Source organism: Kogia breviceps, chromosome 16, assembly GCF_026419965.1.
Source record: "Kogia breviceps isolate mKogBre1 chromosome 16, mKogBre1 haplotype 1, whole genome shotgun sequence".
Lineage (NCBI taxonomy): Eukaryota > Metazoa > Chordata > Mammalia > Artiodactyla > Physeteridae > Kogia > Kogia breviceps.
This window is the reverse complement of record NC_081325.1, coordinates 9069037-9088284: the sequence shown is the minus strand read 5'-3', so window position 1 is coordinate 9088284 and position 19248 is coordinate 9069037. Positions and strand designations below refer to the sequence as shown.

Here is a 19248-nt window from a genome sequence, read left to right as displayed (position 1 = left end):
CTCCAAATCTGTGCTTCCCTGTCCACAGTGTAAAGTTACTTGGAAGCGGCTACTGGACTAAGGTATTTCCCAGCTTCCCTTTCACCCAGAGTCATGAACTCAGCGTGAGAGAAAGTGATGTATCATTTATGGCTGGGGTTTTTTAAGAGGCAGATAGGCCTTCTCTATTCTCATACCCACTGGACCTGGATTAAGGGGAATCTGAGAACCTAAGTAAGGTGGGACCCCCCATATGGCAACAGCCCTGTTGTTGAAGGGAGAAAAAGCGCCCCTCCCCAGGATCACTGGTACTGGATTGTTACAGTAGACAGAAATAGACTTCTGTTGTTTCAACCTATGGAAAATATGGAGTTTATTTGTTACAGTGGCAAGCCTTACCTTAACTAACACACCATGCTGTCTTCCTTCCAAGAAGTAACTTTCTTTCCGTCCTAATTCCTGTTGACACAAAACAGCTCTCTTTGTGGTGTGCAATATTAAATTCACAGAAAATAACAAGTGAAAATGGAAATCTCAATCTGTCACTTTACTCTTCTTTAGAGAATGCCAGAAACCAGCAGACTCCTGATTTAGAGACATGAAATATTTGGGCTAAAAAAATCAATCAAAGAACGAAGACTATTTGATCAGGCATGCTGGAAATTTAGCTGTTTGGTTCCTAGTTGATTAGTTTTTATTTGATAGAAATAATATATTCTGAAATAAATTACACACCCTATTTCCAAGATAGGATTTCAATATATTTTAAACACACTTTGGGAAGTGATTCAATATGCCTGAATCATCACAGGCAAGATGCTAATCTTGTAATCATGAGTTTAGATTGGGAGAAAATGGAGAGGCACTAGGAAAAGAAAATAGGATAGAAAACATGTCCTCACATACAGAATTATGATTATCTGACAGCGGCAAATTAAAAAAAAAAAAATAGTGAAATCTCCAACTTTGTGGCCTTGGCGGATGTCTTTGCATACATTTGATTTTCAAAATAAATCAGAAACTAAAGTCCACAAATCTTACCGTTTTAATCAAATGTTCTTGGAGAACTGAATCGCGTTTGGGTCCTGTTGTATCCCTGACTGTGATCTCAACACCTAGTTTTGTATAAAATGTCCTCTTCATTGCCGTGAGATAGACTCTAAGTTCACTACGCAGAAGCCGTGTTGGACCCCAGACAGTCAAATCCCAGAGCATCACACCTGTGCTCAGTCTTGGGGGCTTTTCTCTCCTTTGCCCACTTTTGCTCCCTTTACGATCTCATCCACTTCATGGTTGAAACTTCCATCTAAATGCTGATCATTCCCACATTTATATCTCCAGTCCTGACATCTCCCCTCAACTCAGGATGACTCTCTCCAGCACATCCACAACTGGGCTTCTGACCTTATACGCCTCTCACCCATCATCTTCCTCACTGCGGTGTTTGGCTCAGGCCTAAACTCTTGGTGCCATCCTTGACTCCCCTCTCCCTCTCTCTCCCCTCTCTCCTTTAAAGAAAAATTATAGCTCTATTGCTATTTAACCCACGTACTACCGAATTTGTATTTTTAAGCATACGATTCAGTGGCTTTTAGCATATTCACAGTTGTGCAACCTTTACCACTATCTAATTTCAAAAAGTTTCCATTCCTCCAGAAAGAAACCCCATGCCCATTAGCAACCTCTCCCTAGTCCCACATGTACAAGTACTAAACTCATTTCTGTCTCTATGGATTTGCCTATTCTGGACAGTTTATATAAATGGAATCATACAATACATGGCCTTTTGTGACTGGCTTCCAATTAACACTTGAGGCTTCTCAAGCTTTTCCATGTTGTAGCATGTGATGGTGCTTCATTTTTTTTTTCTTGCTGAATAATATTTCCTTGTATGGATGTACCCGATTTCATTTAGCCATTCCTCAGTTCATGGACATTTGGTTTATTTCTACTTTTCGGCTATCATGAACAATGCTCCTATGAATCTTCATATGCAAGTGTTTGTGTGAACAGATGTTTTCAGTCCTCTTGGGTGTAAACCTAGGAGTGGAATTGTTAGGTCGTATGTTAACTCTGGTTAACATTTGAGGAACTGCCAGATAGTTTCCAAAGTGGCTGCATCATTTTAAATTCCCACCAGCGATGCATGAGGGCTCCAATTTCTCTACGTCCTTGCCAACACTTGCTGTCGTCTCTCTTTTGATTTTAGCCACTCTGATGGGTGTGAAGTGGTATCTCACTGTGGTTTTAGTTTGCATTTTCATAGGGACTCATGATGCTGAGCATCTTGACCTGTGTTTATTGGCCATTTGAATATTTTCTTTGGAGAAACTTCTGTCCGAGTCCTTTGCCCATTTTAAAATTAAGCTATTTGTGCTTTTATTGCTGAGTTCTGTATGCTAAATGCAAGTCCCTCATCAGAAATATGATTTGAAAATATTTTATCCCATTCTGTTAAGTTGTCGAATCACTTTCTTAATAGTGTCCTTTGAAGCACAAGTTTTTATTTTTGAGAAAGTCCAACTCGTTTTTTTTTTTCCCCTTTAGTCTCCTGTGCTTTTGATAGCATATCTAAGAAATCATTGCCTAGTCCAAGGTCATGAAGATTTACTCCTATGTTTTCTTCTAAGAGTTTTGTAGATGTAGCTCTTTTTACATTTAGGTCTATGATCCATTTTGAGTTAACCTTTTTATATAGTGTGAAGCAAGATATTCAAGTCCAAAATCAAGGTGTGGATAAGTTTGGTTCCTTCAGAGGCCTCTCTCCTTGGCTTGCAGATAACCGCCTTCTTGCTGTGTCCTTGCATGGTTGCCTCTCAGTCTAAGTGTCCTGACTTCCTCTTCTTGTAAGGACACTGGTCGTACTGGATTAGGGCCCACCAGCATGACCCCATTTAACCTTCAGTACTTCTTTATAGGCGCTATCTCTAAATACAGTCACATTCTAAGGTACTGGGGGTTAAGACCTCAACATAGGAATTTTGAGGGGACACGATTCAGCCCTTAACATCTATTAGACCTTTCTTATGTGAGTGGTGAGTGAGCTGTTTTATGCATCTGTACAAAGCAGTGAATTTGATCTCCTTCCCAAGGTTCCAGCATTCCTTTGACTCATGGTGTTCTAAATTCCTACCCTCTGGCCCTGTGACAGTCCAAAAAAGAAGGTGGATGAGTCATGAAAATGTGTCCTATTCACTGGAAAAGCATATGAGATGATGGATGAAATAAATCAGTAAGGTGTTTTTGTTTTTGTTTTTTTATATAAAAAATAGTGTATTCCAAAGATAACAGAGTGACTGAGTTTTAGAGGTAGACAGGACCCTCGCTAGAAAAAGAGGTGTGAAGGCAAACAAAATGAAGGTGGTAATGTCGCCACCTCTGCCAGGGTCAGAAAGGTTTAAATTCTAAGCTTCATAGACAACGTTTCAGAAAGGGCCCACTCGCCCTAGTGTGTTACAAGATAAGGTGATAACCTCTAGTGGCAAGGGACTGTGCCTCCCTATGTCCCCATTCTGTCCCCAGATCCCCTTCTCCATCCCCCAACCTGCACTCTCCAAAGACAAAGGGAGTCTTTGGCCAGAACGGCAAGCAGGGGCCTCAATGCAATAATGTTAACTCCTCCCAACAAAACACCAGGTATAGAAAGTTCTCTAAGAGGCTGTCCTTCCATTGCCTACATATTCTCCTTTTCCAAGGCCAATCCACAGAAGTAAATAACACTTGAGTATCTGCTAACCCAGAGGCCCCAAAGGCTACAGAGAGGGGAATGAAGACACGAAGGGAACACCTTCTCTGTCTGAAACCGCATTGGATAATGCATCAGAACATCAGAGGGCAAAGACCTGTTGTCAGTGGGCGTGGAAAATATTTTGTTATCCTCAGCAGACACATGGCTGTAGATCACTGGAGCTGTGTGGCTTTTCAGCATACCTGTTGGGTTTCTAGAATGGGAAAAGAACAGATGAACACCAAGCAGTTCTATCTGCGATTTCTAAATAAAAATGCAAGACTAAACTTGTCCCGGATTTGGCAGCTCTATCCAGCCTGAGGAGGGTTATGTCTCCCTCTGAAACGACACGAGTATATATCTTGTGTGATAAAAGGGCTGAAGCAGACAGTACCCAGTTATAGCAACACAACTCCGTGTGAGATGAAGCCCTGAGCTCGGTTTCTCCCATGGCTGACAATATCACGGTAAAAGGAATAAACACGGAAGAGCGCAGCGTGGGGTTGGAACAGATTCCACGCAGGTTGCTGCTTTCTGCAGTGTTCAGATCCGGCGTGAGTGTCTTTTTAATAAGAGTTTATTTTAAGGAGCTCTGAGGGATCACAGTGCCCTGAGGGGCTCGGGGCTGGGTACGTAGTGGGCGGGTGAGGAGCTAGAGAGAAGGGAAGCAGGGCTGAAGTCCAGGGGGAGAGAACAATGTCTTTTTATAACCAAGTCACGGGAAAGCAAGCAAATTGTTCTCAGTCTCCAGACACATGGGAGTCTAAGGTAATAGAAGTGAGTAGAAAAATCATGTTTCTTTCTTTCTTATTAGGCATCCGACATTGTGCTGAGTGCTCTACATGGAAGATCTCATTTGCTCTCATTATATTACTCCAGGAGTGGGTATTCTTGTTATTGCCTTTATAGAGGAGGGCATGGCGGCTGCAGCCCTCGCTCAGGATCACGCAGCTAGAAAGGGACAGAGGTGGTACCAGATCGCACATGCTTCACTGCCACGCAGCACTGCCCCAAGGCTGAGAGGGACAAGGGTCCCCTTACGGTTCCTAAGTGATGCCTGTACAGAGGCTCAGCAAGGAATCTTGGCTTTGCCTAGATGACTGGTTCTTATCCCAAATCCCACTATCAACTCTCCATTTCCCCCTCTCCTTCCTTCTCCAACACTTATCAACAGAAATGACACAGGCTATTAGAAGCCAGGTTGCATTTGAAACCTGTCTGCCACTACTTCCCCAAAATTTACTTAACTCCTCTGAGCTTCAGGTTCTTCCTTGGTAAATGGAGTTGATGTGAGAATTAGAGAGAATGGATATGGTGCATAATGCCCGGTACAAAGTAGGTGCTCAATAAAACGACAGTTACTGTTATTTCCAAGAAAGCGTTACTGAGACTTGCTCTGGAGGGGCACATGTGAGAGGTAGGGGCCCAATTCTAAGGAGGAGGATGATTACACATTGAGGGGGTGATGGCAACCGTTTGCTCCCCTGCTACCTCAGCTCCAGGCTTTCCAGAACAATCCCTGTTTTCTTAGGTCCGTTCTGCTACACCTCAGGAGTGGTAGAGTCCTTAATTCAGTTGGGGTTAAACAACTCCAGGGGAAAAGTGAGTGTAAGCTTAGGGCCATCTGAGTGAGGTGCAGAGAAAGGACATTGATTTTACGTCACAATCCCTAATCGCTCTCTACAACTGATCATCATTCATTGTAGGGAAGATAGCAGTCTGATCAAAGAAAATCCTTCCAAGAGTGAATGATGGCTTCACACCATCTCTTTGTCCTTGCAAAGTATTTGCGTTTTAAGTGAGTTCCTTATTAACCCCAAAGAATGACTCTTTAACAGCCACAAGCAGAAGTTTTCCAGGCTCCGTGTGTCTGGGAGATCAGTTTTGGACAGGGGTTCTTAAGTTATTCTAAAGGGGAGTTAGTGATCCCCAGCCCTGCTCTCCTGTCCTTACGGGGTCACGGGCACCGTTGGTTGGAGAAAGACTTACCCAGGCAGATAAGGATCCTAGACTCTAATTATGCGATCCATTCCACCTGTCAGCAGCAAGTTCTTTACAGATGAAAATACCTTGACTCCGTTACAGATGAGGAAAAACTGTTTGATCCCATTCTGCTCGCCTTTGGGGCGAACCGAGGAATGCTTGGCCTTTTCTTGCTTTGACATCTTTTCTAACGTCCTTTATCTCTTTCAACGTTTGTTTGGCAGTTTGTTGTTCCCATGGTACACCCTGAAAATATTCACAGAAAAACAAAACACAGTTTCTTAACACGATCAGTCAGTTTTCTGACAAGTTACTAATGTTTAAAGGTCTCAGGCTCACTTTCAGCGATGACTAGTGTTTTCTTCTTTTTCAACCCCAGGTGTTAAACTGTAGATAGTCTGAAGAATGAAAATGATGTTGTAGGAGAAGCAAGGTCTTCCCAGATCTACACTGCGTGCCAGGCACTGGGCCAGAGGCTCTCCACACGCAATCTTGTCTGAATCTCACAGAAACTCAGTGGGGCAAGCACCTTTACCGCTACCTCATGGGTAAGAGGACTTACACCTGGAGAGGTTAAAAACTTGACGTAAAGAAAACAGTAGGGCCAAGGAGCGCCGTCTGACTCCTAAATCAGGGCCTATCGGTTTTCCTCAGCCAACCAGCCAATTTCATGCTACAATTATTTTGACAGATATTTTTAGTCAGATGACTTTTGGGCTTATGAATCTACTGAACAGTAGAGTCAAAATAGTAGCATCATACAGAAGCATCACACAGAAACGATCAAGGGCCTTCCTGTAGGTTTTAGATGTTGGTCTTGAGACAGGCTGGGACCTGGGACCCTTTCCTGGAGTGCTTGCACTTAGATAAAAGTCTCCTCCGGAAAAAAAATACAAAGTAACTGTAAGGGACTGAAAATAACTACAGGGGGCCCAGCTGGGGCAATGGTGAACAATGAGATACAAAAAGGCCATCAGCCGCCATTTCTGAGGGGGGAGAGCAAAGCAGAGCACCGAGCATGCTCCCTGCACACAGCGCCACCAAGGGGGTGGGCAGACCACCTAAGCCACCACTGTGGGCCTGACCCACGGATCTCCGCCCCTACCCCACCCCCCACTTAAGGAACCATCTCCCCCGCTTCGGGAAGCGTGCAAGGGCATCTGTTACTTGCTTTCGCTCCCTTCCTGCAGTGCCAATAAAGCCTGGCCTGAATTCCTCATTGGGCCTCTTATAAATATCTATTGATTAAAGAGTCCAAGGACCCGAGCTGGTAACAGTGTCACCCGAAGAGGATCATACCCTTTACCAAGCGCATCTCCCGTCCGCCCGTCTGGCTTTCCCCCTCCGACCTCAGCCTGGAAGGTGCCTAAAGGACCCTGGAGGAAGCAGGTGGAAGAACATTCGTCTTCACCCCCTCTCCGTTCCTCTACCCCCAAATAAGAATCCTCTTCCATCGTTTGTGACTTCGGCAATTGGCCGAAGGATCATTGGTTTGGTCCGTGTCTTGTGCCTGTTATAACAAATTATAAGCTCGACCCTTTTCCGGGCCTCTGGGAGAAGAATGTGGTACTCGGAAAAGTTCAGTCAAAGCGGGTGGAGGCTTCACCTCCCGAGGGCGGAGCTACTGCCGCCCAGCGGACCCATGCGAGGTAGGACTGAGGTAGGCCTGCCGATTTTCCCGGAGAAGTGGGAAATCTCTAGCTTTCACTGGAAACCGCCACAATCGTACATGTCGGTACCCAGCTTCAGAACATGCTTTACACCTGTCTGTGGCAGCTGGGCCCGTGACTGCCTCTCAGGGCCTCTGGTTTAGGGTGTGTTGGGAGGACTGGGCAGGTGTCTGGGGTGCGGGAACGAGCCCTCATCTTTCCCCTTGTGAGCTTTTCTTCAGAGTCACGTGGCTGTTCTCCCTCCCATGGATTCCAACAGAGAAGCAGAGTCATTTCCGAACGACTGGGGTCTGTGACTTCCACGTTATTTGGGGCTGTCACCCGAGTCCGGAGCCACCCCGGCCGGTTGATGGACACTGAGTTGAGGGGAGGACTCCGCTCTCCGTGGCCCCTCCCCACAGGGGCCAAGGGCTGGCTCGGCTAGTGGCTCTGGCCCTGTCCTTCCTTCCCCCTGGAGCGTGCAGCGGGAAGGTAAACAGCCTTGAACTTGCAGCTCTTTCATCTGCCAGGCAGACGGGAGAGGAGGGCAAGTGCTGAGTGTAGATAATTACTTCAGATGGCAACAGGAGCCTGTGTATCTGGGTGGGCACTTGAAATGTCAAAGCGATGCAGCAAACCCTTCACAAACACCAGCTTGACACTTTCACCCCTCTCGTTAGGAGCAGAGATCTGAAACGTCTAAGCAGGTGTGTCACTTTATTTTTATTTTTTTAAGCGAAGGGAGAGCAGCCAGTTCATTTGCATGATCTCTGGCAGTTCTTTACCGACGGAGCCAGACAGAGATACATGTTTAAGTGGTTGTCATGGAAACCAGAGCGCATTGCTCTCCCCCAAGGTCTGAAAGACTGGATGATGAAAAGTTTAAGCAATCACCATGGAAACCTAGAGCAGATTCAAGGCGGGTTCACATCCCAGAACGCTAACTAGCAGCTAAGTCTTCAGGTTCTGGGGTCCTGGTGGAGGGTGAATTCTGACAAGCCACTGCAGCTTCAGGGCTGACCCAGAGGCCACATCCACAGTCATGGGCTCAGAGCATCCCAGGGGGTTAGCCCTGAGGTGAGAGTGTCTCCCCAGAGCTCAGACCTTTACTCTTCCTGTTCTGAGATGACCTTGGGGCCTCTCCTGTTCACCTCTGCCTATATTTCATTGCCTCCACTCCAACCATTTCCTCAGTGTGCTAGGAGCCCACAGATATCCTGTCACACAATGGGACCCTGCTCAGGTTTGCAGGAGAGAGGACATTCGAGGCCCAGCCTGGTCTATGACCTTGACCAAGGCATGTCCCCTTTCATGTTCATGAATAACCAGAATAAGCAAGAAAGTCCTGCCTTCCATCACTGCAAGTAAACAAATGCACCTGAAAGCCCCTCCTAGGCCGCAGAGGCTCTGTGCCATTCTTGGTCTCTTCTGTTGTGGTTTTTCCCTCTTGCTGGAGATGATCCCGTTTGGGAATAGCTGGCTGATCTGAAGCTGAGTTTTGAAGTCCAGGAGTATAAAGGGGGGGTCCCTAAGGGGCTGTGGAAGGGGACCGACCAGAAGTGGAGACTGGAAGTAATTTTCAGGGGGTTGTGGGATGGAATGAGCCATCTACCTTTTCTCCTGACAGGGTCTGGTCTCTGGTGACCACTCAGGCCTGGGGGAGCTGGGGCTAAAGCACAAGGTGGAGGGTGTGAGTGCGTGGGGAGACGTGTGAGGGAAAACAATACACACCCGGCTGAGCGTGACACAGGTGTGGGACGCAGTGGGGATGTGTCGGCGGGGGGGGGGGGGGGGCGGACGGGGAGACCGGAGGAGAGGGCACGGGAAGAAACGCTTGGAGAGCTTGTCGTTACAGAATCTCAGCTCTCCTGGTGTGAAATGCTTCAGAGCACTGCTTTGGGAGACACATGGATTTGTCATGAATTCTGACTTCCTAAAGGAACCCACTCAATAAATGTTTATCGAGCACCAATTTATGTGCCACGTGCTAGTCTAAGTGTGTGGGGCAAAACAGCGAACAAAACAGACAAAACCGCTGCTTTCGAGGGCCTTGCCTTCTGATGAGGGAAGGCGGATCACAAGCAACAAGCAGAATAGAAGAGTTCGGTATTATGTTAGAAGGTGTATATTAGGTGCATGGATTTAAACAAGGGCAGAGCAAGGTAAGAGAAATAGGGATTGCCCATGGCAGGGGCTGGGCTGTTCCAATATATAATAAAGTGGACAAGGAAGCCTCACTGAGAAATGACATTTGAACAAAGACTTCAAGGGGCTGCGGGAGTGAACGAGGCAGACATTTGCAGGGAGAACCTTCCAGGAACAGGGACGAAACAGTGAAAAGATCCTAAACGTATCCAAGGAAATTGTGTGACTGGCACAGAGAGAAGGAAGTAGAGGACAAGTCAGAGACGTAAGGGTCGGGCTGACACAAAAGGCCCTGGAGGATTTGGACAGATCTGACTTTTCGTTTTACAGCGTATCTCTGGTTGATGCGTAGAGAATAGACTACAGGGGCAGGATGGAAGCAGAGAGAGCAGCGAGGCCCTTGCAGTGATCCAGGGAAGGGAAGCTATGGTTCTCGCTCGATGGTAGCAGTGGGGCTGGAGAGAAGAGGCCAGATTCCAGGTGTATTACGAAGGCAGGGCCAACAGGTCAGAAGAGGTTGCAAGAAAGAGGAGTCTAGGGTGACCACTGGATTCTGGGCAGAGCACCTGGAAGGGTGGACTTAGAGCCAGCTGAGGTGGGCAAGACGGTGTGAGGGAGAAGATCCGGATTCAGGTTTGGGTTTCATTTTGCTGTCTGGGAGATACCCAGGTTGGAGAAGTCCTCGAGAGATAGATCCAGGGCAGCTGGAAATACCAGACTGAAGCTCAGGGCGGGAGCCAGACTGGAGATGTGCGTCTGGGAACGGACAACATCATCAAGCGAGCGGTGCGGATGTGGGAGAGAAGAGGACCGAGGACTGAGCTCTGGGGGCTCCAACATTACGTCCTGGACATTACGTCATGCGGAGGAGCAAGTGAGGGACTCAGAGAAGGAGGTGACAAGCAGGCCGAAAGGGAAACCCAGAGTGGCTGGAGTCCTCAAGCCGAGCGAGAGAAGTGCAGGAAGGAAGCCAAGCGACCTGCGGCTTCAAGTGTTAAGAGAGCAGGCGGGTTGGGGATAGGTCACTGATTTAGCCGCACGAGGGGCACTGGTGGCCCTTATAAGAGGGATGTTGGTGGCATGGCAGGGGACAAAACCAGGTTCCAGTGTGTATTCGACAGGCTGGGAGGGCAGGCATAGGAAAGCGCAAGTAGAGGCAATTCTTCCAGGAGTTTTGCTCCAAAGGCTCCCCCGTATTCTCATCTCGGTACGATGCCGGGTACATCATAAGCACCCAACACAGAGAAACTACCAATACGGCGATGACGACAGGGGGTTGGGTGGAGTGATTCTTTCTACAGCATATCTAGGTCCCTAGAGAAACTTCACAGTGGCTCAGAGCTGTCAGCAACTGCAGTGTCCCGTGCTTTCTGTGATGTGAGAAGGAGGAGGGGGTGGACAGGGGCCTCACAGCAGAATGAGGGTCTGTGCATCTGAGCTGGACACACCCTTGCGTCCAACTTCCATATTGAACTGGAGAGGAAACTGAGGCCTGAGGTCACGGCTCTGAGGGTGGCAGAGCCAGGGCTAGAACCCAGAGACCCTCCTTCCGGATTCATTGATTTCTGTTCTGTCACAACAAACACGGAATTCTGAGCGTCTCCAGTCTCTGAGTGCTGACTTTCAGTTTCTTAGGATTCCTATCCATTACCGTTCTAGAAAACCACAATTCTCTAGTTCCGGGAGAGTCTAATGAAAATTCCCAAGAAACTTCATACTCACAGCACATCTCTTTCTAACGTTTTGGTGATTTAAATGTCAGTGCATCAGAAATTGATAAAAGAAGGTTTCCTTGAAAGATAAATGTGAGTTCTAAAGCTATGAATCAGAGGTGGACGGGGCCTCTGTCAGATTCCTGTCAAGAAAGAAGCAAGGTGGTGTTTCAGAGGTGGCTGAGATCTTGGACACGACTCATTACTGATTTTCCACGATGTTCAGCGGCCACTGGAACAAGATTCTAAAGGAAAGGAGGAAAAAAACCCTAAGATTTCAGCTTTCCCAAAGCTCAGAAATGCTCGGGCACAGCTCAGCTAAAAGGCTTCATAAAAGAAATGGCTGTCGCGACGTGGGTGGCTGACTTCTGAGTTGCCGAAGATGGCGTTAAATATCTTATTCACTACAAATGCCCCGTTTGGTGGAATCAGGCCCTTAACATCCAAGAGTGGGGCTGGGGTTGGAGCTGGGAGGAAGAGTGAGAAAAGGTGAGGGCGGTTAGGAGGGCCAAGAGAAAAAGGTAAAGATCATCCCAGCAGATGAAATACCTGGACAAGATCTCGCGTGGGAAGAGACCCAGGTCCGAACTACCCTCTGGGTGAGGAACACACAAGCCCTGTCTTCCCAGACTCCCACTCCTCCTGTCTGCTGGGCCGGGCTGGGTAGTGGACATGCGTGTCTGTGTCTGGCCTCCTCACTTGTTCTTTTCTCAGGCTGCTGCTGCTAACTTCTGCCACCCAGATGCGCAGGGACCCCACCCAGAGATCACAAAGAAGTTCAAGGCAAACTCTACCGGCTCCTTTCTCACCACCCTAGGGTGAATGATGACGGTTCAGAGGTTTATTCTGCTCAAGGGTCAGAATCTCCTTTTGAAATGAGGCTGGCCTCAAACAAGCCCCAGGGCCTGGGGGATAGGGCTTTACCAACCCAAGTCTAGGGGATGGCAGGTAGAATACAGGCGTTGGGTCAGAAAAACCGGAGCCGAGTCCCAGTTCCACATCTTCCAGCTAAGTGACCTGATGGGCAAACTTCTCTAGACTTAACACGTCCTCACCTGTAAAGTGGGAGTGCACACGTGCATACCTCACCTGCTACCGTGAAGATCAAATAATGAATATATGTGAGTGGCTCTCAACTGTGGCTGCAAGTTCAAGTCACTGGGAAATGTCTAAAAAAATACAAATACCTGGGCCACACCCCTTGAACAGTACTTTTAATCTTGGCCACATACTACAATCCCTGGGAGAGCTTTTACAAGCCCTCATGCCCAGGCTTTTTCGCAGACCAATTAAGTCAGAATCTCTGAGGGCAAGACCCAGGTAGTGATCAGATTGTATGAAGTTCCCCAGAAGATCCCTAAGGGCGGCCACGACGCAGAACCGCTGAGAAATGTGAAAATGCTTTATAAATTAGCACGTGCCGGACACAGGTAAGGAATCGTCACCAGTATCAACTTGAAAATTAAATATGATAGTGGTGGTGTTGAATTATTGGCTGGGGCTTTTCAACATGCTCTCAAGAGCTTCACAAAATAAGGATGAAGTTTAATAAAGTAAGTGTGAAGAGTTAAGAAGAAGATCTTCAAGTGGCAAGTTATTACAAAACAATGATAAAAATAGACTATTAAAAAGTCTACAAATAACCAATGCTGGAGAGGGTGTGGAGAAGAGGGAACCCGCCTACACTGTTGGTGGGAATGTAGTAAGTTGGTGCGGCCACTGTGGAAAGCAGTACGGAGCTTCCTCAGAAAACTAAAAACAGAGCTACCATATGATCCAGCAGTCCCACTCCTGGGCACATATCTGGACAAAACTATAATTTGAAAAGATACAGGCTCCCCTATGTTCATAACAGCACTATTAAAATAGCCAAGACATGGAAACAACCTAAATGTCCACTGACGAATGATTGGATAAAGAAGGTCTGGTGTGGATATATACACATACATACACAATGGAATATTACTCAGCCATAAAAAAGAATGAAATAATGCCATTTGCAGCAACATGCATGCAACTAGAGATGATCCTACTAAGTGGAGTAAGTCAGAAAGAGAAAGACAAATACCATATGATATCACTCATATGTGAAAGCTAAAATATGACACAAATGAACCTATCTACAAAACAGAAACAGACTCAGACAGAAAGGACAGACTTGTGGTTACCAAGATGGAGGGGGTTGGGGAGGGATGGAGTGGGAGATTGGGTTTAGCAGATGTAAGCTATTATGTATAGCATGGATAAACAACAAGGTCCTAAACCATGATAGAAAAGAATATAAAAAAGAATGTATACGTATGTACAACCGAATCACTTTGCTGGACAGCAGAAATTAACACAACGTTGTACATCAACTATACTTCAATTAAAAAAAACTTAATTAAAAAAATAGACTAATATAGAAAAGATAGGGAAAAAATTAGCAAAAGAATAGTATTATCGTGATTAAAGAATGCCCCTGGGACTTGACATGGACACAAGTCACCCTCAGCTCCTTCCAAAGGCAGACAGATTCAGTAGTTCCAGGGGTGGCTGAGTCTCTGCATTTCTGACACACTCCCAGGTGATGCCCTCGTTGTGGTTCTAAGGATTCCAAGCACAGGCTTTGGAGGCAGCCCTGGGTTCAGGCTCTTGGCTTTTCCGTTTCCACGTTGCCTGGCTCAGGGCAGTAGCCATTCTTCACTTTTTGTCATCAGTAATCCCCCTCCTCCCGTTCCCACTTCTGGAGAGCACCCCTTGCCGCACACTAACCATGGGGTTTGAATGGGCGCTGCCAGGTTGTTTTTTGCCCCTGCCCTCCCTCCGTCAGACGGATCACCATGGTCCCAAAGATGAGCCAAACCGGCCAGTGAGAACCTTCCCAGGGCTGGCTGAGTACCAGCCAGAGTCTGTTGGCGGCGAGGCCGTACGAGGCTGGGTTCGTTGCCATCTTGGGGGACACCAAGCTGCTTTCCTGTCCTTCTCGTGTTATAGAAGACATCCAAAAAAAATTGTCCTCTTTGCTTCTGTCAATTTGAGTTTGGGTTTCTTTCAATACAGGAAAAAAAAAAAAAAAAAAGGCCTGAACAACACCTGAGGACAAGCTACTTACTCTGCTTTTGTTTACTCATGGCAGTTATGGAGATTAAATAAAAGAATACGTGGAAGGAGCTTGGTACCATTCCTGGCACTAGGTGCTCTAGTTAGAATGCCCCGGGGTCAGACAGAGGTTGCATCTACTTCAGACCATGAGCTGGTAACCAGGGGATGACCCAATGTAAAGGGATTGGTTCCCGGTTCTAACCTGAATCTCCGACCTCTTGGAGTTCATCCAGTGCCGGGACGTACAGCTTCTGTCTGGTCCAGACAAAATGGCTCGCGTGTGAAGAGCACAGACTTGTCACATTCCCTGCTCCAAAGACCCAAGACCTGCTTGGTCAAGTCCGCGCCCAGACTGCTGTGCGTTTGGGGCTGTAAAAGGGCGGGCTGAACTGGGACCTGGGGTCTCTTTTCTCTGAATTCACTTGATCCAAGTCCAGCTTCCAGAAAATCCAAACGTCTTCAGTTTCTGGGTCTTCCTGCTGCCATCGCTGACAGTTGTTACATCCAGCATGCCTTTTGAAGCCTTAAAAATTCCTAAATCCCACTTAATACAAAGGCCCAAGACCACTGTTTTATGTCGCTATCACTGTATATTTAACATCATGGGGCACCATCGGGCTGCTCAGCGGGTACAGCCTGAGATCGCTTGAAGCGGACTTTGCTCTTATTTCAACTCCACGAATATTGATTGAGCTCTCGGCCTGTGCCAAGGCTGTGATAGGCCCGCCCTGCCTCCCCCCGCCTCCCCCTCAGCCTAAAGCGAAGCTTATAGAACTCAGCAGTGGGAGGCTGTCCCATTTTGAGCTGCACTGGGGATTATTACCAAAGTGTGGGATGCCTGTTGCAATGCAGAAATTCTGAAGGTGGGAGACAGCCAAGGACCTGACACACAAAGAGAGAACATGGCAAACTTAGAAGCGTAAGCAGCACCTGTGACTAGAGCAGGGGGCTCATGCGTGGAGCTTGAAACGACGGCTTTGATAGAATCGTAGTAGTTCATCTAGAAATGAAGAAAAGAAAAAAGCTAATTAACACGAAGATCACACAGCAGGTCAAGTGAGAGTTTGGAACAGTATCCAAGACGTTCTTTCGATACACATTTCAAGAGGGAGAAAGGAGCCCCCTGTTCACAGGACAGGTGCGTCTTTACAAAACCACACTTGTGTGGGGCGGCGTGGGGGGTCCAGAGCGCGGGGGGCTCGCTTCCCTTTACACCAACTCCAGGCTGATACCAGGACAAGCAACTCCTGCGTGTCCTGTCTGATAGACCGTGCGGAAGTTTCTACGACCTCGTTTGGATATTTCTGAGAAAATCAGAATGCTGCCTGCGTAGCCACAGAGGTTTCACAGAGAAAACAGCGTATACGTCACTGTAAATCAGATTTCAGGTGGAAGCTATGCTGAGTGTGGTACTGGGAAGGGTAGTGGCCTCTTTTCCCCTGGCTTTGGAAATGGCGCACCGGGCTCTGAAGCAGATGTGCTGCGATTAGGGAAGCAGAGCTTTGGTCAGGACCCTGTGTGGGGTTCAGGGCCGGTCTTGGGGGCAAGGGAGCAGACTGGGTGGAATTTGAGGAGTTCTCTCAGGCCTCCTTCTCTCCCTGCAGAAGCCCTTAGTAAAAATATGAGGATGGAGGACGGAGGACGCCCCCCCCCCCGGCGGTCCAGTGGTTAAGACTCCAGCGCTTCCACTGCAGGGAGCGCGGGTTCGATCCCTGGTCGGGGAATTAGGATCCGCTGAGATCCCACATGCCCCGTGGCGAGGCCAAAAAAGAGGATGTAAAAGTGGGATAAAGCCACAGCAGTGTTGAAAGGGCGCCGTGTTAGTCACAAAGGGTGATTCCTTCTCACTTAGACCCTCCAGGCATTATGCTCAGTTTAGAGGCGGAGAGGAAGATAACCGTAAGCGGCAGGGAGTGCAGAAACCACAGACCAGAGGCTCCGGAGGAGGGAGGGTGGGTGCCTGGAGCTGGGTGTGGCCCGGGCACCAAGAGCCAGTGGCCAGAGCAACCCACTGAACCCAGAACTGTCCTCTGTCTTTTCTCCATGGGAACAGGCTCTCCAGAGGCAGCTCCCAAGGCTGACCTCCCGGGAAGGCCCTGAACATACCCTCTGAGGTGCAGGGCGAGAAAGGACAGAGGCCCCTGGGGAATTCTACCCAACAGACGGCTCTTCGCTGCTGGGCGCCGTTTCGGTCCAGCCCACCTGGCTTCGTTTTCTCCTCCCTCGACCCCTCCGCGTGTGGTCACCCCTCGGTCAGCACTGGCTCTGGATCTCAGTATGGCTCCTTCCACTTTCCAAGGCACAGAGGACTGAGAAAAGCAAGAGAAGATGCTGGGCTGGCCGAGAAAGCAGGGTCTGGGGACGGACAATTCAGTGGGAAATAATGTCCGCACTCTACAAAAGCATAGCTCCGCTTTGCGAAGTGGAAGAAGCCAGGCACAAAAGATCATCTATCGTATGATCTTAGTTACAGAAAATGGCCAAAGGCGGCAAACCTATAGATACAGAGAGGGGATTAGTGGCTTCCTGGGGCTGGAAGTAGGAATTGGAAATAACTGTATATAGTTAAGAGCGATTTTATTGGGGTGATGGAAATGTTCTTAAACTAGATTAGGGTGATAATGGCACAACTCAGTAAACTTATCAAAACCCATTAGTTGTACACTTAAAATGGGTGAATTTTATGATAGGTAAATTGTACTTCAAACAAATTGAAGGAAAGAATCTGGTTCCAACCACCTTCGAGAAACACATGGTATTACATGGCAATTTTATGTGTGCTTATTCAGTCACATTACCGTTTTCTTTCTGTATCTAGCTTTCTTAATTCACATTTCCTTTCTACTGTGGGAGTGGTATTCTTTTTTTTAATTTTTAATGAATTAATGAATTAATTTTGCCGCATTGGGTCTTCGTGGCTGCGCGTGGGCTAGTTGCAGCCAGCAGGGGCTACTCGTTGCGGTGCGCGGGCTTCTCATTGCGGTGGCTTTTCTTGTTGCGGAGCATGGGCTCCAGAGCGCAGGCTCAGTCATTGTGGCGCACGGGCTTAGTTGCTCCGCGGCACGTGGGATCTTCCTGGACCAGGGCTCGAACCCGTGTTCCCTGTGTTGACAGACGGATTCTTAACCACTGCGCCACCAGGGAAGTCCCCTTTGAAGCATTCTGAATGGATAACTGTACACAATACTCAACAATTGATATTCTCACGGTTTAACAAATCACAGAATTATGGAACTATTTAAAGCTGGGGGGCATTCATTGAGATGACTTTGAAAATATTAGAGTAGATGAACCTGGAATGGTGATCTATGTATCACTGAAGCCTGTAGGCAAGATGTTTCTGTACATACTGCCAGCAATTATAGAAGTGCATTGGCTTTCCCAAAGCAGCCCCAATACTGTTTGCTTTTCCCCTGGTAATGTTTTTAAATTATTAGTTATGTCATAATAAAATTCTCTCTGCACTTTTTAAATTGCTAGCATCGCAGTGTATGTTTTCATTCCTTCTGACTACTTTTCAAGTATTACGTTTGTAAATTTCGAAAGACTCAAAAGTTATTTTTTGAGAATCTTTTGCAAAGAGTGGCCCTATCAGAACAATAAGAGACCCTATAAATTGGTAATCACTGGGCACTCCTCTCGGTTTGCTTATAACCCTCACTGGACTGTCACGCATTGTCGAGGGGTGAGGGAGAGTCTCTGTGAGGACTCACTTTCTCTCCACATGAACTTCTGTCGGGGTGCCCCATGACTTGGACACACCTTTTCATCCATCTTTGCCTGAAGAAGCTCTTTACTACTGAGTTTTCTCGAACTTTCCATCCAAGCCTCCTTATCCTCTACCCACCTAAGCCAAAGAGTCAGACAGTTATCGACCGAGTAGATTTCAATCCCCAAACTTCAGAACTCCCAAGACCTGTTACTCATTTTGTGTCTGTTTTCAGATTACAGGCACTTCAGAAACCAATCCTGACTACCAGACAATCTCCACTTTGCCTGCGCTATTGTCTTTTTAAGATTTATGTTATGGTTTAGATTCACTTGCCTTCCATAACAAAACCCCAATGAATCTGACCTCACTGGTTATTGGAACGTCTCTCTTTAAAAAGCAGTTTTCGAGAAGCAGCTTAAAAAGTCTTCTATTGTTAACTTTCTGAAGTGTCTCTTCTGCAACAACAAAGCAAATAACAAGAACTTCTCCTCAGCCTGCATATTTCTTTGTGGTACTTGGAGAATCCTTCAATTCGCTTTTTCTGTCAATTAACCTTCTCTTGTTTAAACTTCCCTCAAAGGAAAACTTTTCTGACCCACTCCCATTAACCTCTTCATAATACCATACATCGTCTGTGTTACCTTTCTCGGGATACACTTAATCTCTGGGAAGGAATTTTCATGACAGAAAATGGGGCAGAAGAGAAAAACTGGCCAAGTTTACAGACTTAGATTAAGGAGATGGTGATGGTAATAGTAATCAAAGTAACTGACTTGAAACATGCATTCATATCTCAAGAGATAAAACTTTAGGAAAAAACCTTTAAACTCCTTGGAATTACTGCTTGGAAACATAGATTCAGTCTCTTGTGCGTGAATTAATTGATGGAGACAGAAGTCTTTAAAACAAGGACTTGATTATAATTTATAGTTCATTCTGATAATAGTTTCTATATTATCCACCAATATTTTCTTAATCCAGACAAGAATCATATTATGTTTTTTTAATCTCCGCCAAGCATAAAACAGAGAGATTTCCTGGGATACTTATGACAAAAGCTGTTCTTTTTTGAAGGCGTCTACAGAGGAGATTTAAATAGTCTTTCCTCTATCAGTTTTGCATCTACTCTGAAATTGGTTTGATTAGATCCAAGTAACAGTTCTGCATAGTGCTGGCTGGCTGAATTTGAGTACATCTGGGTCATCAACAAATTGTTCACCTTGAACTTCATCTTACAGCTTGTCAGAAAGTAATCTA

General features: G+C 46.8%; 1 protein-coding gene across 5 annotated transcripts in view; it reads right to left on the bottom strand.

Moving 5' to 3' along the window:
* Window positions 1-19248, bottom strand: part of TEX26 (testis expressed 26) — a 188925-nt gene that overhangs the window by 77084 nt on the left and 92593 nt on the right. For 3 of the 5 annotated variants that reach the window (XM_067016800.1, XM_067016801.1, XM_067016805.1), the window contains 2 exons: window positions 14482-15279; window positions 379-5935 (listed from right to left, as the gene is read on the bottom strand). The gene's annotated coding sequence lies outside the window, so the exon portion shown is untranslated. Of the gene's footprint in view, window positions 1-378; window positions 5936-11319; window positions 11339-14481; window positions 15280-19248 lie in introns of those variants that run through there. The other 2 variants (XM_067016802.1, XM_067016803.1) reach the window with 2 other exon arrangements.